Here is an 8,210-nt window from a genome sequence, read left to right as displayed (position 1 = left end):
GAGTCTTCATTCAATACAATTATAGCATGGATAATAAACTATTATCTTGATACAGGAATTATAATAATAACTATATATTTATTATTGCCTCTAGGGCATAATTCCAACAGGAAGGTGAAAGTGCATCTATACCATCGGCTCACATTAGTCATGAAGAACTCACATACTTATTGCGCAAGTTTTTATTAGTAATTGAAACAAAGTGCTAAACGCATACTCCAAGGGGAAGGGTTGGTAGGTGTAAACCATCGTGCAATCCCGACCTCAACACAAAGGATGACAATCAATAGATCAATTATGCTCCGACTTCCTAACATAGCGGTTCACCATACGTGCATGCTACGGGAATCACTAACTTCAACACAAGTATTTCTAGATTCACAACACCCTACTAGCATAACTCTTAATATTACCGAATCCACGTCTCAAAACTAATTGAGAGGAATCGAAACTTCTCTTTCTACTCAATGCACATGAAGATGGAGGTTTTCTGCATCCTCTTTGGGTACCTAGCACTTTTGGGACTACTTTCATAGCATAAGCCAACTACCAAATCACGCACCGCCGTGCTCTAAATATATAAGTGAAGCACAAGAGAAAAAGTATCTAGCTCAAAAGATATAAGTGAAGCACAAGAGCAAAAGTATCTAGCTCAAAAGATATAAGTGAAGCACTAGAGCAAAAGTATCTAGCTCAAAAGATATAAGTGAAGCACTATGAGCATTCTAGCAAAATCACGATGAGTGCATGTCTCTCTCTCTCAAAAAGGTGTGCAGCAAGGATGATTGTGACACAACAAAAATAAAAGACTCCTAAGATAAAAGACGCTCCAAGCAAAACACGTATCATGTGGTGAATAAAAATATAGCTCCAAGTAATGTTACCGATGGATTGAAGACGAAAGAGGGGATGCCTTCCCGGGGCATCCCCAAGCTTAAGCTTTTTGGTGTCCTTGAATTTGGATTGGAATGCCTTGGGCATCCCCAAGCTTGAGATCTTTCCACTCCTTATCTCTTTGTCCATGAGAACATCACCCAAAACTTGAAAACTTCACAACACAAAACTTAAACAGAAACTTGTGATAACATTAGTACAAGTAAACAAACTACCACTTATTTTGGTACTGTAGCAAACTTGAATTCTATATATATCGATGATGGGCTACTGTATTGTCACTTTTCCATGGCTAGTACCCCCCGATACTAACCATAGTTTCATCAAAACAAGCAACCAACTCAACAAAAATAGAATCTGTCAAAAACAAACCAGTCTGTAGCAATCTGTATACTTCTGGTACCTCAAAAAATCTGAACAATTATGACGACCTGGGAAAAAAGCATATCAATCAGCAGCAAAAAGAATCAACTCAAAAGCTCTTTCTGAATAAAACTGAAAAATCATCTCGTGAGCGAAAAGTTTCTGTATTTTTCCAGCAAGATCAAACAACCATTACCAAGACTAGTCATAAAGGCTTTGCTTGACTCAAACACAAAAAGAAACACAAAAAACACAATCACAACAGAATTATGAATGTGTGGACGCAACAAAACAGAAGGAAAAAGATAAATTCATTGGGTTGCCTCCCAACAAGCGCTATTGTTTAACACCCTTAGCTAGGCATAGAAGCGATAGAATCACGTATCGTCGTCTTTGGTGTTCAAACCATAAGTGGCCCTCATCATGGATTCATAAGGCAATCTTATTTTATCTCTAGGAAAGTGTTCCATGCCCTTCCTTAAAGGAAATTGAAATCTAATATTCCCTTCCTTCATATCGATGATAGTACCGATAGTCCTTAGGAAAGGTCTACCAAGAATAATAGGGCATGTAGGATTGCAATCAATGTCAAGCACAATGAAATCCACGGGTACATAGTTCCTATTTGCAATAATAAGAACATCATTGATCCTTCCCATGAGTTTCTTGATAGTAGAATCAGCAAGATGCAAATTAAGAGAACACTCTTCAATCTCATTAAAACCCAGAACATCACATAAAGACTTTAGAATTGCAGAAACACTAGCACCCAAATCACACAAGGCATTGCACTCATAGTTTTTGATTTTGATTTTTATGGTAGGTTCCCACTCATCATGAAGCTTTCTAGGGATAGAGACTTCCAATTCAAGTTTCTCTTCAAGAGCTTTTATCATAGCTTCGACGATATGATCGGTAAAGGCTTTGTTTTGGCTATAAGCGTGTGGAGAGTTTAACATGGATTGCATCAAAGAAATGCATTCAATCAAGGAGCAACTATCATAATTGATTTCCTTGAAATCCACGGTAGTAATTTCATTACTACTAAAAGTTTTAACGTCTTCTACTCCACTTTTAATGCTTTTAGCATCAAGATAGATGGACTCCGAATCATTGGGGCACTTTTCAACCAAAGTGGATTCATATCCAGCCCCATAATCATTAGGTTTGACACAAGAAAACAAATATTCAATGGGAGTCACACCAAGAACTTTAAGATCTTCGTGATTCTTATCACGAGAACACGCCTTTTTAAGCCATTCATGTCTAGCACGAATTTGGGCGGTTCTTTCTTGGCTCTCAATCATGGAAACAGGCATAGCTTTCAAAGTTTCATCCATGTTGATTTTGGGAGGAGCACATCTAACTTTCAAAGCATCAACATCACAAGAAATTCTATTAACGCTCTTAGCTAAATCGTCAACTTTGAGTAGTTTTTCCTCTATGGACGCATTGAAAATATTTTGAGAGTTGATGAACTCTTTGATATTACTCTCTATGTCATAGGGTAATCTATTGTAATTTCCATGAGTATTGTTGTAGGAGTTGCCAAAGTTATTAGAGGAGTTACTAGGAAAAGTCCTAGGAACATAGTTTCCTCTAAAGGCATTGTTGTTGCCAAAGTTATTCCTACCAAAAAAATTAACATCCAAGCTAGCGTTGCTACTCTCAATCAAAGAAGACAAAGGAATATCATTAGGATCCAAAGGAGCACTTCTACTAGCAACCAAATTCATTAACTCATCCATTTTAGCACTCAACGAGTTAATTTTTTCTACAGCGTGTACCTTCTTACTAGTAGGTGACCTTTCAGTGTGCCACTGAGAGTAGTTTGTCATGATGTTGTCTAAGAGCTTTGTGGCTTCTCCTAACGTGATTTCCATGAACGTTCCACCTGAGGCGGAGTCCAAGATATTTATAGAAGCGAAATTCAAGCCAGCGTAAAAGATTTGAATAATCATCCAAAGACTCAAGCCATGAGCGGGACAATTTCTAATCATTAATTTCATTCTCTCCCAAGCTTGTGCAACATGTTCATGATCAAGTTGCTTGAAATTCATGATATCATTACGGAGAGAGATGATCTTAGCCGGTGGAAAATACTTGGATATATAAGCATCTTTGCACTTATCCCAAGAATTGATACTATTTTTGGGCAAAGAAGAAAACCAAGTTTTTGCGCGATCTCGCAACGAGAAAGGAAAAAGCTTCAATTTAATCACGTCATTATCCACATCTTTTTTCTTTTGCATATCGCAAAGCTCAGTGAAGGTATTGAGATGGGATGCGACATCTTCACTAGGAAGGCGAGAGAATTGCTCTTTCATAACTAGATTCAGCAAAGCGGCAATGATTTCGTATGACTCCGCACTAGTGCCGGGAGCAATCAGAGTACTAATAAAATCATTATTATTAGTATTCGAGAAGTCACAAAGTTTGGTGTTTTCGTTCATGGTGACTTCAGCAAGCAAGAAAGCACACAAGCAAACAAAAAGCAGGCGAGAAAAAGGGCGAACGAAAAGGGCGAACGAAAAGGCGAACGAAAAAGGCAAATTGGTGAAGTAGGGGAGAGGAAAACGAGAGGCAATTGGCAAACAAAGTAAATGCAGGAGATGAGTTTGCGACACCTACTTGGATGAGTTCTTGACTTGATCTTCCTCCCCAGCAATGGTGCCAGAAATTCTTCTGCTATCCCACAGACAACAGCGCCAGAAGTTGACACGTTGACAGAGGCTGGGCTTGCGTTGGTTCTTCCCTTGAAGAGGAAAGGGTGATGCAGCACAGGAGCAGTAAGTATTTCCCTCAGTTTGAGAACCAAGGTATCGATCCAGAAGGAGGGTCTAGTCAAGTCCAGAGTACCTGCGCAAACACAAACAAGCTTGCAACCAACGCTTCACAGGGGTTGTCAATCCCTTCAAGATTGTTTGCAAAGTGAGATCTGAAGGCGGAAAATGCAACGAAGTAAAAAGTGTAAGGCTGAAAATATGGTGTGGAGTAGACCCTGGGGGCCATAGTGTTCACTAGAGGCTTCTCTCAAAATAGCAAGTATCACGGTGGGTGAACAAATTACTGTCGAGCAATTGATAGAACCGCGCAAAGTCATGACGATATCTAAGGCAATGATCATGCATATAGGCATCACGTCCGAGACAATTAGACCGATACTTTCTGCATCTACTACTATTACTCCACACATCGACCGCTATCCAGCATGCATCTAGTGTATTGAGTTCATGATGAACAGAGTAACGCTTTAAGCAAGATGACATGATGTAGAGGGATAATCTCAAACCAATGATGAAAACCCCATCTTTTTACCCTTGATGGCAACAACATGATGCGTGCCTCGCTACCCCTTCTGTCACTTGGTGAGGTCACCGCACGGTATGAACCCAAAACCAAGCACTTCTCCCATTGCAAGAATCATAGATCTAGTTGGCCAGACAAAACCCACAACTCGAAGAGAATTACAAGGATATGAAATCATGCATAAGAGAGATTAGAAGAAACTCAAATAAGATTCATAGATAATCTGATCATAAATCCACAATTCATCGAATCTCAACAAACACACCGCAAAACAAGATTACATCGGATTGACCTCCATGAAGATCATGGAGAACTTTGTATTGAAGATCCAAGAGAGAGAAGAAGCCATCTAGTTACTAGCTATGGACCCGTAGGTCTATGGTGAACTACTCATGCATCATCGGAGAGGTCATGGTGTTGATGGAGAAGCCCTCCGTGTCCAAATCCCCCCTCCGGCAGGGCACCAGGACGTGCCCCAGATGGGATCTTGCGGAGACAGAAGCTTGCGGCGGCGGAAAAGTGATTGCGATGATCTCCTGATTTTTTCTGGAATTTATGGGATTATATAGGCGAAAGACCTAGGTCAGGGGACCTCCAGGGGGCCCACAAGCCTGGATGGCAGGCCCCCTGGCCGCGGGGTGGGGGCTTGTGGGGCCCCTGGGGCTCCTCTGCCTTGGCTCCCAAGTTCCCCGATCTTCTTCCGTTCCAAAAAAATCTTTTCGGGGATTTTCTTCCGTTTGGTCCCCGTTTCAAAATATCCTCTGAAAGGGGTCAAAAACATGGAAAAAACAGGAACTGGCACGTGGCACTGAGTTAATAAGTTAGTCCCAAAAAATATATAAAAGGCATGCAAAACATTCAAAGTTTGACAAGATAATAACATGAAACCATCAAAAATTATAGATACGTTGCAGACGTATGATCTGCACCACCAAAATTCACACAAGATGATCAACCAGATTGTCCTCCTCGAGGACGGGACAAGCAAAAGGAACCGGTTCGACCGAAAGATCGATATGATCTTCGATAGAAAATTAAGTCTAAATCAGAACAAAATAGATCCATTTACAGATCCGGAAGTTGCACTCATGCAAGACAGAACATATACTAAGCTCGTCCCAACCAGAATGATGGAGTTCGGGACACGCACCATGGTAGAACCTCGACTGATCTCTAGCATGACGCAACTCGGATATGGGGAGCCACTCACCCAATGTGTCTCACGGATGAGGTAATGCGACATTAGTTCCCCGAAGGGTTTAAACCCGTAAATACAAAGCAGTACAACGTGATGAAAAATCCGACCGTCTGGATCAAGGATTTCCTCCTTCATATTCACATGGTCCGCGGAGATGATCTCCATGCCATCGAATACCTACCACTCAAGCTCAAAGACCAGCCAGGCACTGGCTGAACAGCCTCCCAGAAAACTCTATCAGGAGTTGGGAGGATCTTGAAGACGCCTTTCGAGACAACTTTGAAGGCACTCATGTTTTGCCACCTGGGTCCGATGACTTACGCCACATAATCCAGCAGCCTGATAACCCACAAGTATAGGGGATCAATTGTAGCCTTTCTCGATAAGTAAGAGTGTCGAACCCAACGAGGAGCTAAAGGAAGAACAAATATTCCCTCAAGTTCTATCGACCACCGATACAACTCTACGCACGCTTAACGTCCGCTTTACCTAGACCAAGTATGAAACTAGAAGTACTTTGTAGGCGTGATAGGATAGGTTTGCAAGAAAATAAGAACACGTAGATATAAACTAGGGGCTGTTAATATAAAGAAACAACTAATTTAGTCTTAGTAGAGAGCTTTTTGTCACAAGAAGGTTATTTTTCCCTAGGCAATCGATAACTAGATCGGTAATCATTATTGCAATTTTATATGAGGGAGAAGCATAAGCTAACATACTTTCTCTACTTGGATCATATGCACTTATGATTGGAACTCTAGCAAGCATCCGCAACTACTAAAGATCATTAAGGTAAACCCAACCATAGCATTATAAGGTATCAAGTCCTCTTTACTCCCATATGCAACAACCCACCTACTCGGGTTTATGATTTTGTCACTCAAGCAACCCACGATAGAAAAGTCATGAACACATTGCAACACCCTCAACGGGGATCCCTCACGCTTGCACGACACAGAGAGCACCATATGACATCACCAATAATAAAACATGCAACTCAAACCAATCATGATCATCAATCAACCCATAGGACAAAACGTATCTACTCAAACATCGTAGGATAGCCATACATCATTGGGAAATAATATATAGCGTTGAGCACCATGTTTAAGTAGAGATTACAACGGGGAGAAGGGGTGTTACACCGCTGCATAGAGGGGGAGAGAGTTGGTGATGACGGCGGCAAAGTTGGTGGTGTAGATCGCCGTTACGATGATGGCCCCGGCGGCATTCCAGTGCCACTAGGAGAGAGGGGGGGGGAGAGCCGTGATAAACCCACAAGTATAGGGGATCGCAAAAGTTTTCGAGGGTAGAGTATTCAACCCAAATTTATTGATTCGACTCAAGGGGAAGCCAAAGAATATTCTCAACTATTAGCAGTTGAGTTGTCAATTCAACCACACCTGAAAGGTTTAGTATCTTCAGCAAAGTATCAGTAGCAAGGTAGTATGATAGCAGCAGTAGCAACAGTAACCAGTAGCAGCAAAGTAATAGCAGTAGCAACAGAGTAACAGTAGCAGCAGTGACATCAGTAGCGGCAAAGTAATGTAGCAAGGACCAGTAGGAAAAACTCGTAGGCATTGGATCGGTGATGGATGATTATGCCGGATGTTATTCGTCATGCAACAAATATAACACGGAGAGATATGTAACTAGCTCCAATTCGTCAATCTAATGTAGGCATGTATTCTGTATGTAGTCATATGTGCTTAGGGAAAAGAACTTGCATGACATCTATTGTCCATCCCTCCCGTGGCAGCGGGGCCCTAATGGAATCTACGGGATATTAAGGTTCTGCTTTTAATAAAGAACCGGACCAACGCATTAACACTTAGTGAATACATGAACTCCTCATACTATGGTCATCTCCGGGAGTGGTTCCGGCTATTGTCACTCTGGGGTTGCCGGGTCATAACACATAGTAGGTGACTACAACTTGCAAGATAGGATCAAGAACACACATATATTGGCGACAACATAATAGGTTCAAATCTGAAATCATGTCACTCGGGCCCTAGTGACAAGCATTAAGCATGGCAAAGTAGTAGCAACATCAATCTCAGAACATAGTGGATACTAGGGGTCAATCCCCGTCAAAACTAACTCGATTACATGATAGATCTCATCCAACCTGTAAGTGCATCTAGTGCCCCTTAGTGATTTTGGTGGTTTGAAGACTTATAGGTTAAGTATCTAATGTGTTTATGAGTGTACACAGGATCTATAAGTCATTGAGGAGTTTGAGATATTTGAAGAATATGGACCCCTAAAAATATATATCTTCGGTTGAAGAAATTGGTCTGAAGCTGAAGAAATGAATCGCGAGGAATCTGCGATGAAATTGATATTCCTCATGAATATACTGAAATCGAGGAATTCGGTGTGCCCAGAAGAAAATCATTTTGAAGACTTTGAAGCATGAAGATTTACTCTTTCTGTTTTATTT

Source organism: Hordeum vulgare, chromosome 5H (assembly GCF_904849725.1).
Source record: "Hordeum vulgare subsp. vulgare chromosome 5H, MorexV3_pseudomolecules_assembly, whole genome shotgun sequence".
NCBI lineage: Eukaryota > Viridiplantae > Streptophyta > Magnoliopsida > Poales > Poaceae > Hordeum > Hordeum vulgare.
Note: the sequence above shows the minus strand (reverse complement) of the source record.